At 43.1% G+C, this 13,530-nt stretch overlaps 1 protein-coding gene and 1 non-coding gene across 2 annotated transcripts in view; both read right to left on the bottom strand.

Moving 5' to 3' along the window:
* The window catches only part of HS3ST4 (heparan sulfate-glucosamine 3-sulfotransferase 4), a 373,124-nt gene that overhangs the window by 23,860 nt on the left and 335,734 nt on the right, over nucleotides 1-13,530 (bottom strand). The gene's annotated exons all lie outside the window — the stretch shown is intronic.
* Nucleotides 659-765, bottom strand: LOC142862547 (U6 spliceosomal RNA). Its single transcript, XR_012913621.1, has one exon. It is a non-coding gene; the product is annotated as a U6 spliceosomal RNA (small nuclear RNA).

Genomic DNA, 13,530 nt, shown 5'->3' with positions numbered 1-13,530 from the left:
CTCCAGCTCCATCCAGGATAATATAAGAGATGCTAGTTCACCACTGTTTTTTGTGGCTGAGTAGTATACAAATACCACATTTTATTAATCCACTCATCTATTGATGGGCACTGGGATGTTTCCACATCTTTGCAATTGTGAAATGTACTGCTATAAACATTCAAGTGCAGATATCTTTATTATAGAATGACTTTTTTTCCTTTGGGTAGATGCCCAGTAGTGGGATTGCTGGATCAAATGGTAGTTCTATTTTTAGCTCTTTTAAGTATCTACATATTACTTTCCATAGAGATTGTACTGATTTTCCGTCCCACCAGCACTGTATGAATGTTCCTATCTCTCTGCATCCATGCCAGCATTTGTTGTTTGGGGACTTTTGATAAAAGCTATTCTCACTGGAGTGAAGTGATATCTCCTTGTGGTTTTGATTTGCATTTCCCTGATGATCAGAGATGTTGAGCAATTTTTTCTGTTTGTTGGCCATTAGTCTCTCTTCTTTTGAAAAGTTTCTGTTCATGCTCTTCACCCATTTTTTAATGGGATTGCTTGATTTTTTTTCTTGTTGATTTTTGTAAGTTCTCTATAGATTCTAGTTATCAGCCCTTTATTGTATGTGTAGCACGCAACTATTCTCTCCCATTCTGTAGGTTGTCTATTCAAAAATACAGAATGCTTCACGAATTTGCATGTCATCCTTGCACAGGGGCCATGCTTATCTTCTCTGTATCATTTCAATTTTAGTATACATGCTGCCAAAGTGAGCACAGGGAAGCCTGTTCTAAGCACGGGAAACAGTGCAAAGGTCTTGAGGAGGGAGAGTTCTTAGTATGCATGCAGACAAGAAAGAAGCCAGTGTGGCTGGAGAAGATGAGAGAGGGAGACAGTGGCAGGAGATGAGATCAGAGAAGTAGTGCAAGCCCAGATGATGAAAGTTTATTCTGAATGCAATGGAAAGCCCTCGGCAGTTTTTGAGCAGAGGACCAAGTGTCATGATCTGAATGACAATTTCCAAGGACCACTTTCACTGACGCATTGAGAACTGACTGCACAGGAAAACCACAAGGAACAACTGCAGCAGTCCAGGTCTGAGATAGCACTGGGGTGGGAAAGTGGGAAGGCTCTAGATGTATTTAAAAGAAAGAACCAATAGAATTTGGATTTATGTGTGGATATAAGAGGAAGAGGAGTGTCAAAGTAACTCCAATATATTAGCCATGGGTAGCTGCAAGAATAAAGTATTTATTGATTTGGAGGAAGATACTGAGAGGAGAAGACTTAGGCATGAAGCCGGGTAGGTGAGGAGCTCTGCTCAGGTGTGTCATGCTGGAGATGCCTCATACATGCCCAAATGGAAATGTTCAGGTAAGCAGTGAGTATATCAGTTGGGAAGAGATCTGAACTGGAGAAATATTTGGGCATTAACAACATGTACATATGGTATACAGTGGAGTATATACAGGGATGAGTGAATGTCCAAGGACTGAGCCCCAGGAACATCTAGACTGATCTCGTGACTTAGAGGGGTGGGGAGATGGACATGCCTGGGCCAGCAGGAGCCTCCAGGTGGACAGAACATTTCTTCCCCAGCTGTGCACCAGTTCTCCATCCCATCCCAGCCTCTGCTAAGCTTTCAGGGAACTAGTGCCATGCCCGGTTGCTCCTGCTTTTCTTCCCCTCCACCCTTAGACGAATTACTAGCACTAGTAAATGTTTGCTCTGGCTCATAAATGCATAATGCTTACCACACAAACCTCAACTGCCTGTAATCGAGACTCACGCACATGCAGAAAAGATTGTGTGCATGGAAGACATAAATGGCACTGTTGCCCGAGGTCGCTGCAGAAAACAGGGCCACTGAAATAGAAATTGCATCCTGCTTTTACTGCCTAGACAGCCTGCCTCCCTCTGCCACTGCCACCCTGGAAGGTAGAGGAGATTAGCTGTAAATATTTTACAGTTGGTAATTTGCTGGAGTAAATCACAGTTCATTTTGCCGGAGAGTGCTCCGAAGGAGCATTTCTTTTTCTTTTTCTTTAACGGGTTATCTGTGATGTCATCTTCCTGGTTTCATCTGCACTTAATTTAGTCCTTAGATGTTTATGTCTCCGTAGTCTAGGGTATTCTGTGTCTCTGGGAGGGGCTGAGGAAGTGGAGCTGGGAGGGACAGGGAGGCAGAATTCCTTTTAGGGCTCTTTGGCCAGGACCCATCCGGCACCAATGCTCCTAACCCAAAACATATTTATTTGTTCATTTACTAAGCAATGTCTGATTAATCACTAAGTCCTTGAAAGTAAAGATCAATATTGTATAGTCCCTGTCATCAAGGAATTCACAGCCCATTTGGGAGATCCCAGATCATATCTAGAACTCATATCAACAAATGTTTGATATTATTCTTTATTGAGGCCCTACTATATGTCAGGCACTTTTGCAAGAATTTTACAAGAATAAACTCATTTACTACTCACAATAATTCTCTACAGTGAAACTTACTTTTATCCCTTTTTTACAGATAAGAAAACTGAGGCACAGGCTAGTTCAGTGACTTGTCCAAAATTACTCAGCGGGCAGGAGTCCAGTAAGTCCACTCCCACTCCCTTAACCACTACTTTTGATATGCAAGCAAGCAAACAAAACAAAGAGGATTAATTATGATTAAGCATCTATTACACATACTTTACAAGGTAGATTTGTGTTAGGTGATTTCTATGGACAATAAATCCTTTCATTTATAATTCTGGAAAGTGAGCTCTCTGATTCCCATCTTATCAAGAAAAGTTAGGCTCAGAAAGGAACCCAGCCAGAAATACCCAAATAACATGCCACCAGGCTGAGATTAAATCCTGGATTACCTGACTCCAAACACCAAACTCTTTTCATGCTTTACAGGGTCATGAGAGTTGATGTAGACAAAGGTCTATTCAAGGCACTATGAGGTCAGAAGAGGGAATAACTAGCCCCCAAGAGAGTTGGCCCAGAGGGGACAACTAGTCTAAGTTGTGAAGACAGGGAAGAACATTCCATATAGTCAGAAGCTGTAATGGCAAAAGAGGCAGCAGAATAGCAGGTGAACAGCATGTGGTGACGTGCAATATCAGTTGTCACTGTTTTTATTGTGCCTAAGTTCTTGTCTACAAGGCATGGCAGACAATTCATGCTGCACTCAGCAGGGGAGGAGAAATTAAGGTGGAAGGTGATTCAGTAGAGGCTGAGGGTGTAGGTTTGGGAATGGTTCCGATGAGATCTTTCCTTCCCTCACCACGTGAGCTAGCGGATCAGCACCAGAAGAAATGCTCTCTGGCTTCACTTTCCTCCTGCTCACTTCTTCGCTGTAAATGTTGGAGCTGGTCATTGGGCCTTTATTCACCCCCATTGTCAAATACTCTTAAAGCTGCCCAGAAGGTAGGGGGCTGGACATGCTATTTCGTACCTCTATTATAACCAGAGGATTGGTTTGAGCTATATGACTACAAATGAGGATCGAGGATCCTTTGCGTTATTCACACTCTACTCACACTCACACTCTACAGTGTCCTTGACTTTTCTTTCAACTTACACACATGCTTTTTGGTTCACCACTTAGAACATCTGTTTTCAACAAGCAATAAGAAATGTCACTGGCCAACTATTGTAAAAGGGAATTTACTTGAAGGATATATGAGGTGACTGATAAGGAGTTGCTTAAGAATAGGCTGGGAAGAGGCAGGAAAGAAGGAAACCCTGAGGACACAGACTGCAGGACTGGATCAAGAATCTTGTTAAGGCACCACCATAGGAATGAATCGGGTTTAACTGTCTCCCTTCTTCATTTTCGCCTTCTTCCATTCCTTACTTATCTCTTCTTCTTCCCCTTCCTTCTCTTCTTCTTTTTCAATACTACTCTGCTAAAGATTCAAAGTCCTAGTAGAAAACGTCTGATTGTCCTAGTTAGGAATTTAAGCGTGTGGCAGTCCCAGACCACATACAGTGGGACAGAGGGGATTCCCTACGTGCACACCAGGATGCTTTCAACTAGAAGACCAGCTCAGAGGTAACATCTAGACAGGGATATGGAAGAGGTATGAGAACAAGCCACATGGAGGAAGGCTGGGGAAATAGCCAGTGTAAAATTCTGGTATGAAAGCGTGTCTGGCAATGTCCGAGGATCAGGGATGGGTGTGTGTGACCAGAAAGAATTGTGGGATAGGGAGAGGGGGCCAGACAGTGTGAAGTCTTGCAGGCCATTCTAAGAACTGGGGATTTTACTTTGAGTGAGATGGAAGCCACCGGATAGTTTTCAAGAGGGAAAGGACATGGCCAGACTTAAACATTTGAAAGATCATTTTGATTGCTGTGGGGAAAAGAAGCTTTAGGCAGGGAAGGATTGAAGAGGGAAAACCAATTAGGAGGCCACAGAAATAATCAAAGTGAGAGGGGTTGGTAGCTTGGATAAAGGTAAACGTGTTGGAGATGTGATTAGATATGGCCGCCCTAGCAGAATTTGCTAGTAGATTGGATTCGGGCTGTGAAAGGGAAGGACCAAGGACAGCTCCAAGGTTTCTGCCTTAAACAAAAGAAGAATGGAGCTGCCATTCTCAGAGGAGAGGAAGACTCACAGAGGAACAGAGTTTGGGGAGTTGGGACAGGGAGAGTTTGCTTTGGGGCATGTCAACCTTGAAGTGCTTGTGAGACATCCCAGTGGCAATGCTGAGGAGACAGTTGGATTTACAATCTAGAGTTAATAGGTCTGGATTGAGAGCTATGAATGGAAATCAGCATATAAATGTCTTTGTCCTTTGTCAACTAAGTCAATCACAGCTACAGGCAGGGCCACCACAGGCTGTTGGCATCAAACCTAGAAAATAGTAGAATTTGGGATGGATTCATTCCAGAGGGGGCTGGATTCCCAAGCATTCAATTAGGACAGTCTGGTCTCCGACAGACTCAGAAAGAATGACCAGTTAATAGTATCAGAGGAAGTACACCTTCAAACAAGGTAACTCTGGGGTCTACAAAGCTGAGTCAGTTTATTTAAATCTACTTCTCTTAATGAACAACTCATCTAGTGCTGAAGACATTGAAACTCACTCTTCCTCTGGGGAATTCTAAACATCGTCAAATGCATTTTTTTTCACCATTTTGTATGGCCTTAGGAATCTAAACAATATGTTTAAGAGCATTTCAATTTAACATTTTATTTCTAGCGCATGTGTGTGTGTATTTATCAAATTTTCACAATTTATGAAAGATGGGCTTTGTCTGTATTGGCGTGGGTGTAGTCTTATAGTTTGTCTACTTTTGAATACTTTAAGTGGTTTTTTGGTGACATGGATAAAAACTCATTCTTTAAATTTGGTTTCCACAGATGAAAAACTGGGATATACAAATGGATGTGAAACACTCAAGGGTATTGAATTTTAAATGATATGGTCATTAAGTGAATTTATTACTGGGAAAAATGGTGTTAGGTAATTAAGCTGGGGAGATTTTCATTAACCATATACCACAAGTCTCGTTTATTAGGATCAAATAAAGTAGCCAGATAGGTTCCTTTGAAGGAATAAAGTAAGTGTTCTCATAGAGAAGTTACCTGGGGCTGGTCACGGGTAGGGCCGGTGGATAAATACTTCCTAACCAAGGCAGCCAGGGTAACTACCACCCACCTCGTGAGCCCGGGGGGAGTTTACCCCACACACATTTATTACCCATCAATGGTTTTCTTGGCTATTTGTGAGCTCCAAAGCCAGATCTCTCCCTTCCTTAGAGAAGAATTGTAATTTTCAGAGAAGAAACTTGAGTTAGAGTCACGTGGACCTGTGTTTGAATCAGATCCTACAACTTGCCTGCTATAAGAGTGATGTGTTCTCTTGCAATTTACATTATGTCCTGGGCCTCAGTTTCCTCGTTGATGATGGTGATAATAATGTCTTTTTTTACCTCATTGTTGTGAGGATTAAATAAGGTAACAATGTAAAACACTCAATTCTGGTTGGCAGAGTTAGGCTAGCTACTCTTCAAAATCCATTTCTTCCTTCTCCGGGACATACAACTGGACTACATTTCCCAGACACGTCCCCTTGCAGTTGACATGTGTGACTGAGTTCCAGCCAGTGGAACACGAGCTAAGTGATGTGTTCACTCCCAGGCTTGCCCCATAAACATTTCCCACTCATGATCAGCCATGTTCTTTTAACTTCTGCATGACGGATGTTTACACCCAGAACAATCCTGGGAGCTTGATGTTTAAAATTTCAGAGCCTTTATTAGCTTGGACTCCCAAGTCACTGTGTGGTGTAAACCTTTCCTCCTCTTTCCCAGTGACATGCAATCCCCTTGACTGTTCATGTGAGTAAAAAAAATGAACTCCTATTGTGTAAGTCTACCCCAACTGATATAGACCAAATCTGACACCTAGTAAGTGCTAAATAAATGCGTGTTTTCTTGCACCCTGCTTCTCAGGAAAGAACATGAGCAAATGAGCTAAAACCCAGAGTAAGTAAATCACCCGACATTAAACCAGCGAGGTGGCAGGTAGACATAATACATAGCGATTGTTAGATGGAGGTGGAATGTATTTGTTTTGTACGTACCAGATCTCTAATGGGATAATGCACCTCATTCTGCCCAAGGGACAGCTGTTTCAAGGAACAATGCTTTACTTTGCTTGATTTGTTACCATGTGAGGGAGTGGATAGGAAGCAAGACCAGGGGAGAAAGAAAGAAAGTGAAATGGTGATGGTGCTGATAAGAAACCCAGAGATTTTTCCCTGCAGCAACAGGGGAAATTCTAAGGACCACCTTTTAAGAGCCCGGAGAACTAATGACAAATGTCACAGCAGGGAAGATGTATGAAAACCTGTGACCATGGGTGATGATGGTCACAAACACCTTGGAGGCTTTTTTGATGAGAAAGAGTCCTTGTTGTGACCGAATCATGGGAAATTACAGAGAATGGAATTTTGTATGCTTTTAGGCTTTCAAGTGCCATGTGTCAGTTTTGGGATTAAGGTTTTATTGACCCTGCCACCCTCAGTTGAACCACTTTCTGTATCTGTAAATCAAGAATGCCTGCAGGTGGGATATTTTTTTGATTTCACAACTTTTTTCTCTCGTATCCTTAGAGGGAAGGAAGCTAGTGCCAAAAAATGAATAATGCATTTGGAAAACAACTGGTATTGTAGTTACTTGGTTATAAGAGATAAAAGAAATTTACAAAGAAAAATTATGAAATCAAAAGTAAAAAGCATATATCCATCCACCCCCCCCCCCCATTTATTCATACATTTGTTCACTCAATAACCACTGATTGAGGACCTTTTACAGCTAGATACTATGCATATAAGTGCAAAAAGTGTCAGGAAAATTTACTGGGAATCCTATAGAAAAGACGACAAGGGACATTCCAATGGTTAATACATATAAGCAACTTATTGTTTCACTTTATCCATTTGTTCCACTTATTTAAGGCCATTCATGCCACAGGAGCTTACTGCACCTTCAAGATCCTGGATGCTGGGGTGACAGACAGACTAGTTCTCTGCCCTCATGGAAACTACACTCTAAGGACAGGGACGTGGTGACACAGACCATGCACACAAACATGCATGTGACAGAATGTGCACTGGGAAACTAGAGCCTTCTAGCAAAGGAGGAGGTGATGAAGACTGCAGTGGTCAGGAACTTCCTGCTGAATTCTGAGTTCTAACCCCAAGGAAAGCCAACGGCAATAGTATTACATGTATAAGGAGTAGCATGGGTTTGTGCCGAGTCAAGGCAATTAAAAATATCCAACTGGCTGCAGAAATACCAGCAAGGAAGAGGATTTTAATATGGGACTGGAGAGGGGGGCAAGGCTCAGGGAGGGCATGGGAGTTTGGGTTTCACTGGAGAAAGCCCTTTGAGTAAAGGGACAATCCAGAATGTTGTTTTTTTGTTGTTTTTTTTTAAAGCTTTTGCCTAAACTCCTGTGGGAGGAATGGATTTGTGAAGGAGGGCAGTGAATGTATGGGACTAAGAATGGAAGGTGGGAGACCACTTAAGTGAGAGAGAGTGGTAGCGTGGACTGGGAGTGTGCACAGGAGATGGGGAGGAGTGAGTGGGCTGGAGACCCGAGCTCCAGTCAACAGGGCCTGCTGGCAGCCTGGATATTGGCAGCAAGGGACACAGGCTGGCAAGGACAACTCCCAGGCTCTGGGCTGTGGCGACCGTGCGGATGGTGATGCCCTTTACGGAGCTGGGAAGACTGCTGGGCTGGCCCCCTCCTGCTTCTTTCAGCCCCAGCTCAGTTAGAGAGCTGCCATGGCCCCGTCTGCAGAATGGGGCTGGTAACAGCCTCCTGGACTACCTCATGAGACCATGAGGACTACTGAGAAGACCGCATAAGATAATGTCGTAAGTATGAAACACTAACGAAGGAATTACAAGAAGAACAAAAGCTCCCTATGATGCCAGCTGGCAGTTCAAATAATACCTTTTAGGCTGGTATTAATGACTCAGGTTTGTCTGGGGGAGATTTGTGAGGCATGAAAATAATGCAATGGGACAAATTTTCATAAATCAGAGTGGAAAAGTTTTCTCATTATCGTATAATTGCGCCCTGAATTCAGAGCAGGTGTAAGGGAGGGTATAAATGAGTAACTCAAAGATACCATAATGAGCTCTGCAGTCCTCAAAATCTAGGGCAACTGAGTAAGGAATCTTTGGAAGCTTCAGGAAACTGAGAAGGCACCTGCCCAATGAGCAGGGCCCCATATAGCGTGTGTGGCTGAGGGTGTGCAGACTTGCTCCAAATACGCTGCAGCTCAGTGACCCTGAAGGAAGCGCCTGACCTTTAATAATCACACATTTTCATACTAGGCACCATTTTTGTGAGAATTAAATAATATAGGAGATGAGAAGACCCTTCCCCAAGTTAGCCACATGGATCCTCCAAAGTTTCTGTACTCTCCCCTTCCCAGGCAGCCCCTCTTTACTGAAATAGGTTAATCTCTATAGTCTTCCTTCTTCTATCTTTGCTTCCTAACACTTATTCCCACTGACTTTCATATATATATTTACTGTCTGCCTCACCCTGTCGAATGTCAGCTCTGTCAGGGCAGGGACTTTTATCTGTCCCACTCACTGCTTCTTCCCAGTATCTGGGACATAATTGGCCCTCAGTAAATATTTGTTAAACAGACAAATAAATGAATGTGAAAAAATTTCTCATGGAGCCTGAAGGTGACAGGTATTCAATGTCTGTCAGATTTCCCTTTTTAAAAGAATTCCTGTATTGACTGTGGGAGCAATGTTTACTGCAGTCCATCCAGATTGGTCTTTAATTTAAAGGTTCGAGTACAAGGATGAAGTATGATTACTGTGGTTCAAATTCTGGCTCTAATATACCAGATGTTTGACCTGGGACAAGTTACTTAACCACTCTGAGCCTCTGTTTTCTCTATAAACTAAGAGCAATGGCAGTACCTACTTAACAGGGTCACAGTGAATCTGTTCTGTAGCCATGGACAGGGGTTCCCAGAGGCTGATTTTGGCATATTCCTCCCTCCATACCTCTCTGTATCCCATGGCTTTTGTTCTTATACCTCCATATTGCCCATGAGTTTGAACCATATCTGCAGGTTGCCTTGGACAGGGTTGACCCACATGACTAATTCTCAATAGTTAGGTATATTAACACCCTCCCTTCTTTCCTCTACCCATGAATCACACCATCCATCTGTCTATCTGTGCAGTATATACATCCATCCATCATCCACATATCCAACTTCCATAGATCTGTCCTGATCATTCATCTATTTGTTCATTCATTCCCTAAATACTTCCTGAATACTACTGTGTGCCAAATCTCATGTCATATTATAGAGATCCAGAGGTACCTAACACAGTGTTTCCACCTGCAGCATCTAGAGCCAGATCCTAGAGCTTCTCTCCTGCCAGGTGTGAAGATTCATCAGATATGACACCTTAGGGCAGTGGTGACTGTGGAAGCCACATTGTCTACCTGGGGCAGATCTCTTAGTGACAGTCTCATGATTTTTGTCTGTTCAAATTCACATAATCTCTCTCTGTAAGCCAAGCAGTGCTGGGATTGTTCTGTGGAGAGGTTATTGTGGCCAATTCTCTGCCATGTTTTTCTGCCTAGGGAAGTGCAACCATGACCAGGGTCAAGAATGGGCCAAAGACAGGCCCTTGAACCATGCCTCAGGAGGAGGGTTCTATGGGGTCCCAGAAGATCATGTCCTATGTGCACCCCATTCTGACTCCTTTGCCCCACACAATGGTGCTGAGAACATGTAAATGGTCACCAAAGACATCAGCTCAGCATTCCCAGATTTCACCCAAACTTCCTACCACTGGCTGCTTGATTACTCCCAATTCTACAGTGTGATTTCTCAGAAGAACTGAAACACCCTGAGGGAAAGGGCTTTCATACCTTTGTTCACAGATGTGTTTCCACACCTACAGCACATGTAAGGCTGGTGTTTAATAAATGTTTCTTAAAGAAATGAATTCTTGAAATGTTTGCTTCCTGGATCCCACTTATATTTGGAGTCCTTGGTTTGAATTCTCTATGGATAAGGTTCTTGGCACATAGTGAGAATTTAATAAATGTCAATTTCTTCTCTTCTTCCTCCATAAGTAGTCATGATGTTGCAGGGTTAGTGACTGGGACACCTGGCTCTTTGGAATAGAGACCTGAATGTTCTGCTGCTAACTATTTCGGCATCTCTCCAGGATATAGGGTCTCCCCTCTGCATCCATATCTGCAGTTCAGCAGCACTTCGCTTCAGTCTATCCTTTGCACAGAAGTTCCTAGCAGCCACGGTGGAAGGAGGACTCAGCATCATGGTGTATCTGAGGTGTCATGAAACCAATGCCCAGAGACATGAAAGATGGACTATAATAACAAATAGCAGGGAACAGGTAAAGGCAGGGAACAGGTTGCCAAGTCCTTCTCTCCTATTTAACAACAGCAACAACAAAAGAACAGTGTGTATGTGGGTGTGATTGGACAAGATTTATAGTCAATAAGCATCCATTGAGTATCTACTATGTGCCAGATCCTATGCTAAATGTTTTCAATATATCTATTGATTAATCCATCCAATGACACACCTAATAACATGTATTAAAGTTGTAGGGGGTTAACATTATTGTACATCAATATAAACATTACAGGTAAGGAAAATTTCTCTTAATTCCCCATATATTCTTCTTCTTTATTAAAAATTAGTTAATTATCACAAAGGAAGAATGGCTTAAATGCCCAGAGATCTGCATATAGACATTGCTTTCCTTCTTTCTTTGGTCTAGTTTAGTGGTTCTCAAACCTGAGGGTGCCTAGGATAAACTTTATAAGGTTGTATAAATAAAACTGCATAGACTGTACTTTACGTGCAATTTCAGGAATTCTCAAGGGTGGTGTTGACCCTCCACGCAGGCTCAGCCTCATGTGTTTACTTCATAACTGAGCCCAGTAAACTGAAACTCAAATTCTTAGGCATGCACCTCATCTTCCCACTGTGGGCTCCTCACAAGTTCCTCAGGGCCTGGTGAGGGGGGAATTGGGATGGCGGAGAATTTTCCAGCTCTCTCTGGCATCATGTCATCCCTTTCCTCCCTTCCTATAACTCAGTTTTGCTGATTTCCTTTGTTGTTGCTTGGAGGCTCAGCGGCTCAGCATCACCAAATTAAAATCTCCTATGACTATTAATGATCACATGCCCTTTGGATGGTGGCACAAATCTTCTACATGGCCCCCCGGGGGCTCCATGGGGGGAGCTGCTGTGTGACAGTGGAGGATTTGCAGGTCACCTTTATGAATCTAGTGGCTTTTATGGGCTCAGCTCCTTGGGTCTCATCAGTTCTTGAGAAAGATCCTATCCCCGTGAGAAATTTGGTGCACCCTCTCCAAGTTCCTCTGCAGGAATGAGAAGAATGGATAACCCTCTAGGAAGGGCCCTGAAGGCTTTATATACAATCATCCTCGATGTCTGTCAGCCCATATACCTTGGGGAATCTGGACCAACGTGGACCCTGCTCAGTGATTAATGACTTCTGGAGGAGGCATGAAAGGATCATAAACATCCAAATGCTGGGAGGTTTCACGTGATCTACCCAACTCTTAATCTCAAAGAGAAGGCTGGCACTGCAGTGGATGAATACGAATGCCATTCCAGTCCTGCCAGTTTCACTTGTGTTATCTTTGGAAAGTTTCTCAACTAATCTGAGTCCATGTTCGTTTTTATAAAATTACCTAAAATATAGCTGTGACAATCAGAGGAAAGGAAATGGAGAAACTGACATTTATTAAGTGCTTATAATATGTCTGAAACTTTAAATATATTATTTCATGTGAGTCCTACTGACAACATTATAAAAGAGGAATTAGCAATAATAATGATGGGAGTGAAAATGTATTGTTTGCTATGAGCCTGGTGCCAGGCCAGCTGTTTTCTATGCATTTTCTCAGAGAGCTCATGGGGCCCTATGAGGTGGGTAATGCTTTTTATCTGCAGAAGTCTGAAGCACAGGGTGGCTAAGTGATTTGCTCAAAGTTGCTTAGTCCAAAGGTTGGGGAGCCAGGACTCAAACTCACAATTCACTGGCTCACAAGCCCATGTATGCTATATCATCTCTTAGCATCATTGCTGCATTTCTTGGATGTGAAATTAAAGCTAAGAGAGACAAAACAACTGGCCTTAAGTGACACCACTTGCAAATGGTAGATCTGGGTTCTACACCAAAGTCTGGCTACCCCTGAAGCATGCTACCCCTGGGATTAAACAAGACCAACTGTATGGACGCAGCAGACCAAGTCCTGACATGAAGAAAGCACTCAGCACATTTGAGGCTCCTGTTTTCTTTCCTTCAAATGTCCTTGTCTTCCTATCTGCTCTTCAGGCCCACTCTGCCGTGCCTGTTGGCTCTTTTCACATACCCAACCTAACCTCCTTGGCTCCTGCATCAAACCCTGCTACTCCACCAGGCTTGATAACAGACTGCAAAAATCAGGCTGGATCCACACTTTATCAGTACTGTCAGGGTCACAACCTGCTCTGCTCTCAGCTGCCACAGACTGAAAACTGCCCTTCCACCTCCCAGCTTGATGATGTCAACCTCACAATCTGGAGATGCAGATGGCCCCATTTTGATGTCTAGGGGTCCTTAGGTTGCTTCCTTCTCTGGGAGGTGCTGAGGGTTCTGCCTATAGATCTTCTAGGAGAAAGGTGGGGATAGGACCACCATGTTACACTTGCTCAGGAAAACTACAGCTAGACACACAAATGCATGTGCATGTGCGTGCATGTACACACAGATACATACATGCACGCACCACATCAGCCCTTGCAGGACCCCTGTCTCTGGGCAGACTTTCATTCAGAGACAGGTAACCTTCTGATATTTGTCTGTACCACACGAGAAGGAAATGGATGGATTGATTTTGCAGAATTTGTGGGGTATATTTTGAGTGACCTGATTTAAAATATAGCCTACGTAGCCCATGGAAAAATTAATGTTGGGAATTCTGGTAGGGATGCTAAACAGAAA

Source organism: Microcebus murinus, chromosome 19 (assembly GCF_040939455.1).
Source record: "Microcebus murinus isolate Inina chromosome 19, M.murinus_Inina_mat1.0, whole genome shotgun sequence".
Lineage (NCBI taxonomy): Eukaryota > Metazoa > Chordata > Mammalia > Primates > Cheirogaleidae > Microcebus > Microcebus murinus.
This window is presented reverse-complemented; position numbering and strand designations above follow the sequence as displayed.